This window comes from Hordeum vulgare, chromosome 7H (genome assembly GCF_904849725.1).
Source record: "Hordeum vulgare subsp. vulgare chromosome 7H, MorexV3_pseudomolecules_assembly, whole genome shotgun sequence".
NCBI classification, from domain to species: Eukaryota; Viridiplantae; Streptophyta; class Magnoliopsida; order Poales; family Poaceae; genus Hordeum; species Hordeum vulgare.
Window position 1 is genome coordinate 58671616 of NC_058524.1, and position 14119 is coordinate 58685734.

Sequence of the window (14119 nt, forward strand, 5' to 3'; positions counted from 1 at the left end):
TAGAACTGTGGATGAAGAACAAGATACATGGAACGTGAATGCGTGTTAAGTTTATCTAGGTCAGTTCATATGGAATAGTGAGCTCCATAAATTAGTAATTTTTAAGTTTAAGAGCTGAAAAATCATGACCTTTGAGTGTGTGTTTTCTTTTTTTGGCTAACAATTACCACGGCTGGAACAAATCACTAGTACATGAGTGCCAAGGATTTAAATTTAAGCATACAGCGTGTCGCAAGCCATCTCAAGGTAGGTCATCGATTTAGTTTATCTGCAACTGCGGTATTGCTGGTACATCAATAGGTAGTACATATTTTTTTTAATTTTTTTTGTTTAATAGACATCTTCCATATCAGATATCAATAGGTAGTAACCTCAATTGGGGTAATACGACGCTAGAGACTTGTAATCGAGCTGCTGATGACATATCAAAGCCATTAGATAGAATAGGATCTTGCATCTTCTTTATCCAAAATGTGGCCTTAGTTGGATCCTCCAAGCAAGTTTCCATATTCTAGACTAAGCAAGGATTTTTATCAAGCTCGGACTAGCAACAATTATAGCCCAATATAGAGAACACTTTGGAAACCTCCAACAAAATAGCAAAAACACTTCAGAACTACCACTACTAACTAAACAAATGTTAGTAAGGAGGGGTGCCAGACCGGTCGTTTTCACTAAAGAATAAAGAGCGGTAACCTGAACTAGGGTAAGCCGACAATAGAGACTTCTAAGAGAGTTGTTGATGACACATCAAAGCCATTTGATAAAAATAATATTGCATCTTCTTTATCGAAAATGTGGCCTTTGTTGGATCCTCAAAGCAAGTATCCACATTCAAGACTAAGCAAGGAAATTTTACCAAGCTCAGACTGGCAACAATTACAGCGTGATATCAAGAACAACACTAAAACCTCCAGCAAAATGGTAAAAACACTTTAGAAATATTGCTCCTAACTAAACAATGTGTAGAAAAGAAGGGAACCACACTGATGGTTTTAACTAATAACTAAAGAAAGTATTGTGCGGAAACAAAGCTCTTAGCTATTGACTAATAACTAAAGAAAGTATTGTGCGGAAACAAAGCTCTTAGCTATTGACAGTAGAAGTTAGACTAATAACAGGGGGTTGCTAAAGATGAGGAGCTTGATTTGATAGTAGCGGAAGTTCACCCTGGCAATACAGATGTGGGCACATTGGTGTTGTTTAGAGCAACTCTAGCAGACCCCGTATCCCGTCCTGGCCCGCCAAATAACCGCCAAAGTGCGGGGCGGGGCGGGAAAACCTGCCCGATCAGACCCGGCATCCCACCCCGGCCTGCAAATATTTTTGCGGGGCGCGGCAAAACTTCTCCTCCAACCTCTAGTTTCACGGGCTGGGAGGCCGACCCGAGATCAGCCCCTATCCACAACGAGATTTGACGGGAGGGACATTTCTGAGCGGCCTTTCCCGCTGCCCCCACCCGCCGCCACCACTGCCTCACCACCGCACGCTCCGGTGCATCCTCCGCGGCCGTCCCTCGCCGCCATGGACGCCTCCTTGCTGCCCCCCGTCACCGTCGAGGTCGCGCACGCTCCTTCCCCTCGGGCGGATCTCGTCGCCGACCATGTTGGCCCCGCCGTCGGTCAAGCTAGCGCCGCGCCTGCCCGCAAGCGGCAGGGCAACGTGGTCGTGCAGGGCGGAAATCCGACAACCCCCGCCACGAAGGCTCGCGCTCCGGGCGCCAACGCTGCTGCGTGATCTCGGCCAGCTACGGAGAAGGTCGCCAAGGCCGCGGGCGGCAAGAGGAAGAGGATTCTGACTACAAACAAGCCGCCTCTTTCATCCTCTCACTCCATCCCGGAAAGAGATGCCCCGACAATGCCATTCAACGGTGTCGCTCCCCCCACAAGCGAGGTGTTCGACGAAATGGCCGGAAGGTATGCGTCTTCGGTCATGGCCATTTCTTTTCGTTTTCGCCATTTGTTGCGGTAGCTCGTGACTTGTTAATCGTTCAATATAGCGGTGGTTCAAACAATCCAACTTTCGAGTTCGTGAACTTGTTGGACACCAATGTCGTTGAAGAAGCATCGAGCTTGAGGGAGAAGATTGATGCCATGATGCAATCAAACAAGTTGATGTTGTTGAAGTCATTGGAGATCAAGAAAGAGTTGACCGAGAAGAAGGCAAAAGAGAAGCAAGAAAAGTGGCAATTGCTCAAAGAAAGGGGGCTCCGCAAAGCTGCCATTAAGGAGAAAAGAGCACGCGCCGCTGAAAACAAATCCATGTCCTTGTTGCTCGCCGAAGAGAATAAGATCATGTCAATGAACCGCGATGACGTGGACGACCTCACCAAAACATGGCATGATATACCAAGGAGAGAGATCTTGAAGAAGAGAATGGTCGCGTCGGTCGGCCCGTGTTACAGTTCCGGAGATGTTTTCTCTGCTCCATATGGTGGCAATGTCGGTGACTTCGGTGCGGGAGTTGGGACAAGCGCCGGAGGTGGATTCGGTGGTGCCGATGAACTTCAAGATGGACTCGATGGCGCGGAGTGAAGATCGACCAAGATGATGCAAGGCCTTCTTTTGCGTTTGTCGTACTGAACTTGGCTTTTATTTACTCGTAAAATTGTGTTATGTTTGTTTGAATTTAAACTTATTTGTGTAAACTTATGTCAAATGCGAGAATTGAGCGTTTTCTGTTTTTGGGTCGACGCGACGGTGTCCGAACAGACCCCGCAAAAGCCGACCCGTATAAAAGCATATTCGACGAATTTACTTTTATACGGGTCCATTTAGGGGGTCTGCATCTACGGCCGTCCGAGGGGGTCTGCATCTGTTTTCCCCCGAACTGCAAACGCGTTTTGTGAGCCGGTCGGATGCGGGGTCTGCAACCTGCAAACGCGTTTTGTGAGCCGGTCGGGTGCGGGGTCTGCTAGAGTTGCTCTTAACCATGTCCTAAATGAACTTGAAGTGCTCTCGTCAGTCAGCATTTGTATTCAGAGTTGTATTGTTTTAAGAAAGTTTTCTTGCATCCCAAACTCATTAATCTAGGTGTTGTTTCTTGGTTGCAGCTATGTGTGCCTATGACGTGGCAGTCTCTGCGTGCATGACCCTTGGAACATGCTTCAATGTGATTAAGCTATTGGATATTGAAACCGTCAATTTTCTGAAGATGAGAGCACTGCAACACGGGTATATTAAAAATCACAGGTCTGAAACTAAGGATGAAGAACAAGATGATTGAACGTGAATGCCTATTCAGTTCATCTGGGTCGATTCTTATGGAGAAGTGAGCTCCATAAAAAGTTTTGGTAGGCTGTTGAAGTGCTTGGGGCGTGTACGGCTATCTGACGTGGCAAAAATTAGTCATTTGTTATATTTAACAGCTGAAAAAGCATGACCTTTAAATTTTTGATTGTGTTTTTCTTTTTTGGCTAACAGCTGCTACGGCTAGAAAAATTCACCAGTACATGAATGCCAGCCATTTGAGTTTGACCATACAGCACGTTGCAAGCCATCTCAAGGTGGGTGGTCGGTTTAGTTTATCTGCAACTGTGGGTACATCAATAGGCAGTATGTACGTTTTTGTCAAGTTTTGTTAGTTTAATAGACACCTTCTGTATCAGATATCAATAGGTAGTAACCTGAATTGGGGTAAGCCAACGCTTGTAATACAGCTGCTGATGGCACATCAAAGCCTGTTGATAGAATAGAATTTTGCATCTTCTTTATAAGAAATGTGGCCTTCGTTGGATCCTCCGAGGAAGTTTCCATACTCGACACTAAGCAAGGAAGTATTACCAAGCTCAGACTGGCAACAATTACAGCCTAATATCGAGAACACTTCTAAAACCTCTAGCAAAATGGTAAAAACACTTTAAAATACTGCCACTAACTAAACAAATGTTAGAAAAGAGGAGTGCCACACTAATGATTTTAACTAATAAAGAACAAAAAACAGTAACCTCAACTGGGTAAGCCGACGCTACAGACTTGTAATAATGATGTTGATGACACATCAAAGCTTGCTGATAGAATAGAATCTTGCAGCTTATTTATAAAAAAATGTGGCCTTCGTTGCATCCTCCGAGCAAGTTCCCATAGTCAAGACTATGCAAGCAAAATTTACCAAGCGAGCAAGTTCCCATAGTCAAGACTATGCAAGCAAAATTTACCAAGCTCAGACTGGCAACAACTACAGCCTAATATCAAGAACGCTGCTAAAACCTCCAGCAAAATGACAAAAACACTTTAAAAATACTGCTACTAACTAAACTAATGTTAGTAAGGAGGGGTGCCACACTGATGGTTTTAACTAAAAATAAAGAGTAGTAACCTGAACTAGGCTAAGCCAATGCTAGAGACCTATAATAGAGTTGCTGGTGACACATCAAAGACTGTTGATAGAACAGAATCTTGCAACTTCTTTATCGAAAATGTGACCTTGGTTGGATCCTCCGAGCAAGTTTCCATATTTGAGAGTAGTCAAGGAAAATTTACCAACTGGCAACAATTACAGCCTAATATCGTGAACACCGCTGAAACCTGCAGCAAAATGGTAGGAACACTTTAGAAATACTGCTACTAACCTCTTTGATCTGCGGGATTTGAAAAACGCAGGAATAGGAAAAGTATAGGATTGGAGTGGCATGTCCATTTGAACCCTATAGGGTTAGCAAAGAGTATTTGATGCCATAGGAAAAACAAGGGAATTGTAAAAAGAGGTTGGAGTGGATGTTAGATTTCCTATGAAATCTAGAACAAAAGATCCCATAGGAAAAAATCCTATGGGATCCAATCCTATGAATCAAAAGACCAATATAGGAAAAATCCCTAAGGATTTTAATCCTCCAAAAATCCTATAAAATTCCTTTGAATCGAAGGAGCCCTAAGAATGTTAAAAGGGAGGGGTGCCATACTGAGGCCTCGATTGGTTGCACGGGATCATGGAGGGAACCCCGCTTATTGCCTAGGCGAGAAAATCACGGGCCAGATCGGGTCGAGGCAATCGAGCACGACAATTGGGTGCATTCATTAGGGAGGTATCCTTGCCTGACCCGCGTCACTTCCCCGAGGAAACGTCCCACAACTCCAGGGGTCGGGGAGAGAAACCACGGCTCGAGCAAGCGCAACGACTGAAAGGCAACAGCGGCCAAGATGCAGTTCTCCACCTTCGAGCTTCTCCGCCAGTGCCGGGAGAGACGGCCCGCCCCCCCTTCCTCAGGTGTTGCACCTCCATGCTCCGCCCCTGCAGCGACAGCGATGTCCGTGGTCGTCACCCTCCTCCTTCCGCGGATCTCCCATCCGCCTCGAAGTTCCGGTCCCCTCCGACGGTCGCAACGGTTCCTGCGGTCAACTTCCACCTACTTCCATCAAGGTTAGCCCCCCTCCTCGTTCACCTCATATTGATTTCTCCAGTGCATCAACTCACTGTCCATGCACTGATGCTTGAATTTGGTGATCCATATCCAACAATGTGAGCGCCGGCTTCTCTTCTTATAACAAATTTGCATCCAATGGCAGCAATGCACAAGCAGTGTCAGTGTTAGTGTGTACTTACGTCACAGATGATTGGAATAACTGTTGATCGGTTCAGCAGCTTCCATCTAATCAAGTCACAATTAATAGACTAGTAGGCAAAGATAGTGTCATATCAATTCATTATGACTTTATGAGCATGTTCATACAGATAATTATTGTGGCTGTTCACTCCTCAGATGCGATCATGTCCACTCCTATCAATCTGGTATCAGCTCTCTCAGGTGCGATCATGTCCGCTCCTCAACCCACCGCCTCCCAGCCGCCACCCATCACCACCATGCAGATGGCCCTCTCGGGGCCGATCGCCCCGACCGCCGGGCCGCCACCCGCCGGTGCGCCCCTCATCTTCATGCCGGAGGAGATGACGGCTGCGCTTCAGGAGCTCGGGCAGGCGGTTGCGGGCATCTGCACCTTCCTCTCGGGCCCCTATGCCCCGCAACCACCCGGCGCCTTCGCCGCCACCCGTCTCGGCCGCCCCTTCCTCCCAGGGAGCGCTCTCGGGCCCGAGGGTCCCCATACACCAACTCCGGTTTCCCCCTGTCGCCGTCTCCATTGCCGATGTGGCTCGTCGGGTCTCTCGGGCCAGTCTACACGACGGCCCCGGTTCAACCACACCTCCGGCCGCCGGTCCTGTCGCACCAAGCCGTGCCGTTCGGCGGTGCCTCCGGCGCTCCCATCCCCTACGGCGGCATCAACGGACCACTCCTCCAAGGCGGCTCCCTGATGCCCGCCTTTCCGGCTCCGTCGTCCGCGTCATTCGGCGCCGAGGGCGCGCACCCGTCCGCCTTTCACGCTCAACAGCCACCGCGTTTCTCCAAGCTCGAGTTTGCTACCTACGATAGCACCGTCGACCCCTGAACTGGCTGAACCAGTGCGAGCAGTTTTTCCGAGGGCAACGCACGCTCGCGTCCGACCGCACCTGGATCGCCTCGTACCACCTACGGGGTGCGGCTGAGACATGGTACTACGTCCTTGAACAGGACAAAGGTGGCATGCTGCCGTGAGAGCGTTTGCGCGAGCTCTGCATGCTGCGTTTCGGGCCTCCGGTCCGCGGCGGCCGCCTGGCCGAGCTGGGGCGCCTGCCTTTCCTCTCGACGGTGCAAGACTTCGCCGACCGCTTCCAAGCCCTGCGTGCCATGCCCCCGACGTCTCGAGCCGCCAGCGGGCTGAGTTATTCGTGGGTGGGCTGCCCGACCACATCCACGTGGACGTGGAGCTGCACGGGCCATAGGACCTCCAGACGGCCATGTACTACGCCCGCGCCTTCGAGCATCGCTCGACGGCCATGCAGCAGGCCTCTACATCGCGGGCCACTGGCCAGGTGTCCCGGCCACCACCTCCAGCACCGAGTCAGCCCCCGGTCGCAGCGGCACCCGCTGCCGTGGTGCCGACACGCCCGTTCCGCCAACTCACGTCGGCCGAGCAACTCGAGCGTCGTCGCCAGGGCCTTTGCTACAACTGCGATGAACCCTACGTCCCCGGCCACATGTGCCCACGGCTCTTCTACCTCGAGGCGACAGACTACGTCAAGGACGACGCCGTCGTCGTCGTACCCGGCGACGTCATCGTTCCGCCAGGCCGGAAGGACGCTGAAGAGGCCACTCAGGCGAACGCCTTCGTGGTCTCGCTTCCGGTAACGATGTTGCTGCCGGACAGAGAAGACCATGTTGCTGCCGGTAACGATCAAGGGCGAGCGACTCCTGGCGCTACTGGATACAGGCTCCACCCATAACTTCCTGTCAGGGACCACCATGCGCCGCCTCGCGCTTCATCCCACTGGCGGGGAGCACCTCCAAATCAACGTGGCCAACGGTGACCGCCCCCACTGCCATGGCGTTGCTCAAAATGTTCCCCTCGTCATCGGTGACGAGCACTTCTCCATCACATGCGTCGGCCTCAACTTAGGGTGTTTTGATGTCATCCTTGGCGTTGATTTCTTGCACACCCTGGGTCTCGTTCTCTGGGATTTCGAGGCGATGACAATGGTCTTGTGGCGCCTCAGTCGTCGCGTTCGCTCGGAGGGTGTGGGGGCTCTACAGCCACGAGTTCCCAGCCACAGCTGACGGCAACCTCCACCGACTCGGCCCAGACCCTGTTGGACCGTTTCCTGCAGCAACATGGCAACCTCTTCGAGCAACCCCAGGGGCTGCCGCCAGTCCGGGCCTACGACCATCGCATTCACCTGCTACCGGGCACACCTCCAGTGGCCATCCGCCCGTACCGCTAGCCCCAGCTGCACAAAGATGAGCTCGAGCGGCAGTGCGTGGAGATGCTTGCCCAAGGCATCATCCGACCGGCCACCTCACCATTCTCGACGCCGGTGTTCCTCGTCCGTAAGGCCGATGGTACGTGGCGCTTCTGCATTGATTATCGGGCTCTCAACATCAAGACATCCAAGGATAAGTTTCCTATTCCAGTTGTTGAGGAACTCCCGGACGAGCTACACGGGGCGTATTTCTTCACCAAGCTCGACCTCCGCTCCAGCTACCATCAGGTGCGGATGCACCCGGACGACATTGCAAAGACAGCTTTTTGCACTCATCATGGCCACTTCGAGTTCTTGGTCATGCCTTTCGGTTGGGCCAACGCTTCGACGACGTTTGAGGCATTGATGAACGACGTCCTCCGCCCATACTTACGACGGTTTGTGCTCGTTTTCTTCGACGACATCCTCATCCACAGTTCGTCGTGGGTGGAGCACATTGCCATCGTCCTTAACGAGCTTTGGGCGCACCACCTATACCTCAAACGCTCTAAGTGCTCGTTTGTCACACCGTCCATAGTTTATCTCGGGCATGTCATCTCGACGGAGGGTGTTGCCATGGATGCGAACAAGGTAGCCACCGTCGCCACCTGGCCGACGCCACAGTCGCCACGGGCTCTCCGCAGATTTTTGGGGCTAGCCGGCTACTACCGCAAATTCATTCGGGGGTTTGGGCTCATTGCGGCCCCACTTACGCGGCTGTTGCGGCGCGACACGTTCACCTGGGACACCGACGCGGCTGAGGCTTTCCAGACCCTGAAGCAGGCGCTCACGACTGGCCGGTTCTTCAAATGCCGGATTTCGACAGGCTGTTCATAGTGGACTGTGACGCTCGGGATTCGACGCCGTCCTTCATCAGGGTGCAGGACCCCTCGCCTTCTTCAGTCGTCCGTTCGCAGAACGCCATCTCATCGGGCTGGTGCAGGCGATGCGTCACTGGCAGCCGTATTTGTGGGGGCGGCCGTTTCTTATCCGCACAGAACACTACAGCATCAAGTTCTTGTTGGACCAGAGGCTTTCCACCGTTCCGCGTCACCAATGGATCAGCAAGCTCTTTGGGTTTGACTTCAAAATTGAATATCGCCAAGGCCGCCTAAACACAGTCGCAGATGCGTTGTCCCGACGCGACTCCAATCATGTTGTCGGCACCGGCAATACCGAGGGAGCTGCTCTCTACATCCGCTCGGGACCCTCGTTCGCCTTCATCGACGATATCCGCCGCGCCACAGCGACCGCGGCGGACGCACAACTGCTATGACAGCAGCTCCACGAGGGCGAGCTGCCTGAGCCGTGGCGCCTGGAGGGCGGCGCCTCTTCGTGCCGAGCCATGGTGACCTCCGCCACCAGTGCCTGCTCCTCGCACACTCGGCCGGCCACGAGGGGTGCAGAAGACGCTTCACCGCCTTCGCGTCGACTTCTTCATCCCCGGCGACCACGCGCTGGTGCAAGATTGGGTACGGTCTTGCGTGACTTGTCAACGCAACAAGATCGAAACACTGCAGCCGGCGGACTCGCAGGTATGGACTGATATCTCCATGGGTTTCATCGAGGGTCTTCCCAAGGTGGGCGGCAAGTTTGTCATCCTCATGGTGGTGGACCGCTTCTCCATGTACGCACACTTCCTCGCGCTCGGCCACCCCTACACCGCCACCACCGTCGCGCGCGCCTTCTTCGACGGAGTAGTCCGAATCCACGGGTTTCCTACATCGATCGTCGGCGACCACGACCACGTGTTCACCGGACATGTCTGGCGTGATCTTCTCAAGATGGCGGGCGTCAAGCAACGGCTGAGCACGGCATTCCATCCTCAGACCGACGGCCAGTAGGAGGTGGTTAACAAGGTGATTGCTATGTACTTGCGTTGTGTTACAGGTGATCGCCCATGTGCCTGGGTGGACTGGCTCGCTTGGGCGAAGTACTGCTACAACACCTCCTACTACTCCGCCCTGCGTGCCACTCCGTTTGAGGTGGTCTATGGCCATCCTCCACTGCCCATTCTTCCGTTCCAAACGGGGGCCGCTCAGACCGAGGCAGCAGGCGAGCTTCTCCGCGGCAGGGATGAGATCCTTGCGAAGGTACGTCAGTGTCTTCTCCAAGCTCAACAGCTGTCCAAGAAATACTATGACGCCCATCACCGCGAGGCGGAGTTTACGATGGGCGAGTGGGTGTGGCTGCGGCTCCTCCATCGCACCACGCAGTCGCTTGACCTGCGGGCCAAGCGCAAGCTCCGCCAGCGTTACGCCGGGCTGTTTCAAGTGTTGGTGCGCATCGGCAACGTCGCCTACCGGCTCCAGTTGCCGCCAGGCGCCCGCATCCATGACATCTTCCATGTGGGGCTGTTGAAGCCTTTCCGCGGTGATCCACTGACGACTTCGCCGGCTCTTCTGCCAGCCGTCTCCTTCCGGGTCCAGAGAAGGTGTTGAAGGCCCAGCTAAACCGCAGTGTTTGGCGCCTTTTGATTCAGTGGCAAGGCCTTCCGGAGGAGGACGCCACTTGGGAGCAGCTCGAGGGGTTTCGCCAACATTTTCCAGACTTCCAACTCGAGGACGAGCTGTTTGCGCAGACGAGAGAGATGTTATGACCGGCGCGCATTATAGCCGCTGACGACCTACGGGCAGTTAGGCCCAATATCAGTTAGGGGCTTGGCCCACTTATCTTATTTTTATTAGCAGCTATGAGATTATATATACTCATGTAAAGACCTATTTTGAGATTAAGAAGTAGCAAACTTATTTGCTCGGCTTCTGTCGGGAAACCCTAAACCCTAGCTGCCGCCGCGGCTCCTCTTCCTTGCGTGATCGCGGCGCCTCAGCGCCGGCGGCCGCGCCCCCTACCTCGCCAACCCTCCTTACACCCCTATAACCTAAGGCCACGCCATGGTAGGAGCCCTGCTCCAATCAAAGTAACATTTCAGAAAGATGAAATTCATATACTTATCCATATGTAATTGCCTAGAATTTCCATTTCGGTACATGTTGACTCATATAGTTGCTAGCTCATATAATTATCACACACACACTAGCACGCTTCTTCGCATTTTCTTATTGCAGAGGCTGGCTAAGTGTTGTTTTTGTGTTTCCCATGGTGCACCAGCTTTATATGTTTTCGTGCAAACTTTTGTGTCCTGAACTGACAAGTATCGGATTGTGTGTCAAATGCATGTGCTCTGACATTAGCAAGTGTTTTGCTTTATCCGAAGACGCTAGGCGGGGGTGTTGTGTTCAATGGCTAAGTGCCTTTTGGTTCGTTGGTCATTGAAAAGATTACAACTGAAGCAAGAAAGGTATGTGACAAAGTCATCCCTTGATTCCACAATCACAAGATGTGAGGAAGCTTAAATTTGTTTGTTGATATAAATTGATTGACTAGTTAACAAGAGATGTGGGTAATTTTGTATGCGCTGCCGACTTGCCAGGACACTAAAACACCTTGATATTTCTTTATTTTCCTATATTTGTTGCTTCGATTGGAATATGTTGTTGTCCAAGTGACCTTCTAGCAATCTGCTTGACAAATGACAAACCTTTTAAGTTTTGACATCGGATTCACAGGATGACACACTAGACTAGACTAGCTACCTGCTCAGGATGATGATTTTACGCCGAGGTAATTTGACTTTCTTGCAAAGTGTAGCTGCAGGGTCTTGCTTAAGCAAAAGAAAGTTCCGCCAAGTGCCAACTAACCAGTTACAAACTTACTCATCAGGGAACTAACTTGTAACAGCACTGGAGTGTGGGCATGTGCCACACATATTTATTACTCCCTCCATCCCATAATATAGGAGTGTTTTTGACACTACACTGGTGTAAAAAATACACTTATATTATGGAACGGAGGGAGTAGTAATTTGGTCCTCCAGTTGTGCTTTTCAGTACCATCTTGTAATTAATTGGTTTTGGGTTGATGCATTGTTGGTTTGCTGGCTCCAGGTTCAAATCTTCCTTAGTACGGAGTACACAAATTTTGGAAGTGATGCTTATTGTTGGTTGGGTCTTCTTATGAACAATAAAAAATTTATATTTGTTGCATAACTTCTGCTATGCATTCATTTACACTTCGGACATTGCCAGAGAATATATTGTTTGTGAAGTTGCTGTTTATCTGCCTTACGACTCAGAAATCCATGTTTATCTTGTCCTTATTTTTCATATTGTACATTTTGTCCCTATTTTTACTAATTTTGGAATTTATATATTGGCGTGAAGCTTGACAATGGTTTAAATGTTTAATGATCTACTGCTTAGCATCTTTAATCCTTCGTTATTTACTCCCTCCATTCCTAAATACTCCCTCTGTCCCAAAATTCTTGTCTTAGATTTGTCTAGAAATGAATGTATCTAAATATCAAAACGTGACTAGGTACATTCATATCTAGAAAAATCTAAGACAAGAATTTTGGGACGGAGGGAGTATAAGTCTTTTAAGAGATTTCGCTAGGGGACTACATACGAAGCAAAATGAGTGAATCTATACTCTAAAGTATGTATGTCTATATACATCCGTATGTAGTTCCCTAGTAGAATCTCAAAAGACTTATATTTAAGAACGAAGGGAGTAGTACGCAATTATTACTGAAATTTATGCCACAGTTCCCAGAAAAAACAGCTAGTTTTGTTGGTTCTTATCCTTTTTTTCTCAAAAGTACTGATGTTCGGTATTGGAAATCCAAGCTCTAGTCATCATACACTCATGTAACTGTTACAGTTCTCAGTTGGATACATGATGCTAACTTCCCTAATTTTTTCATAGTTCAGCCAACATCAAGCTGCGGATGTTGATGTGGAGTGCAGAAAATATCGGAGTAGGACTAGTGATTGCCTTGCAGCTCATCTTATTCGGAAGTCTCTGTCTCAGACATGAAACTTGATAATTCATAATTTATAACTTTTTGTAGTGAACAAGCTTAAAAAATGATGCATCTTTATGCCAGCTGTAATGATTGCTTTTATGTCTGAACCTTGGTGAAGTGATGGATATCAGTTGTAATACTTGAATTCTGTACTTTTTGTATGTGTCAGTTTTTTTAGAATTTTTATGGATTTTTTATATATGATCTGCTGTGTTATGTTTGTGTGTTGCTTGCATGTGAGGGATCCCTTCCCTCCCCTGTTACCATTTGGACACCTGATGTAGAGGGAACATCTCCCCCATGGTGGGAAGGATCCCATGTGCACAGGGAAATCTCTCCCTAGGGGTTTATTGCCCTGGTTTTCTCCTCCCAGCAACCAAACAATGCCTGATGGTTTTAACTAAAGAGTAAAGAGCAGTAAGAACATGACATCTAGTACAATTACCTTTAAATAGACCGAACAATGTAGAATCTTTTATCTTCAAACCATGCCCTCCATGCCCAATTGATGTTGCAACATTAGGATCGGGGACAAGTCAATATAAAGAGTGTCAGAAATATCCTCCCAAAAGTGAAGACGGAACCAGAAGTGGTTACATAAGTACCATGCATTCCTATTCTATAGTTATTAGAACATCAGTGTCGATGCTTACCATCTTGTAAGGTGCCAAAGGACATCAAATTTTATTCTTGACTTATTTTCATCATTAGAAGCTGAGATCCAAAATACAATGCCTGACAACCAAAAGAAGAGAAGTAAGTATTGACAGCTTAGATCTGCTAGGGATATATACATGATCAATTTTGAATATTCGAACCAACATTCTATGAGGTGCCCAAGTTGTAAATTCACACTCCCAAACTTCACAAGGGTAAGAGAGGGGCAACTACCAAGCATCACCCTATGCTGGTCAAAGAACAGCAGTAGATGCTATTCGTACAGTAGGTTTGCAACGAGCAGAAGTTATGGTAAAGGGCGCTGGTAGTGGAAGAGATGCCACGAGCCATTGCTGAAAGTGGTGTGCAATTAAGTTGTATGCACGATGTAACACCTATGCCACATAATGGATGTCGACCGCCTAAAAAGACGTATGTAAAAGAATTAACCCACTTTAAACTTTCAGGAGAAATAAACAATTCAATGATAAATAATAATAATAACAATAATACTCTATTATGGTTCCAGAGGAGGCAGAAGGATCCACTCAAACACTACAGTGGAAGTGTGTTGAATCAGATGTGGACTTGCAGTTTTGTTGCATCTTTATGCCTACATTTGATCCAATCTAGCATATATATAATAATAGTAGCTCTATTAGTCACATCTTGTCACCGAGGATGACACTTTTATACTGATATAAAATATATATTGCGTCAGAAGTTAACAAAAAAGCAAATTCAAAGAACGAACATAGGGACATACCACATGAAACCTAGTCAACTAAAACAAAACACATTCATGATCGACACCTTGCTCTTCTCAGT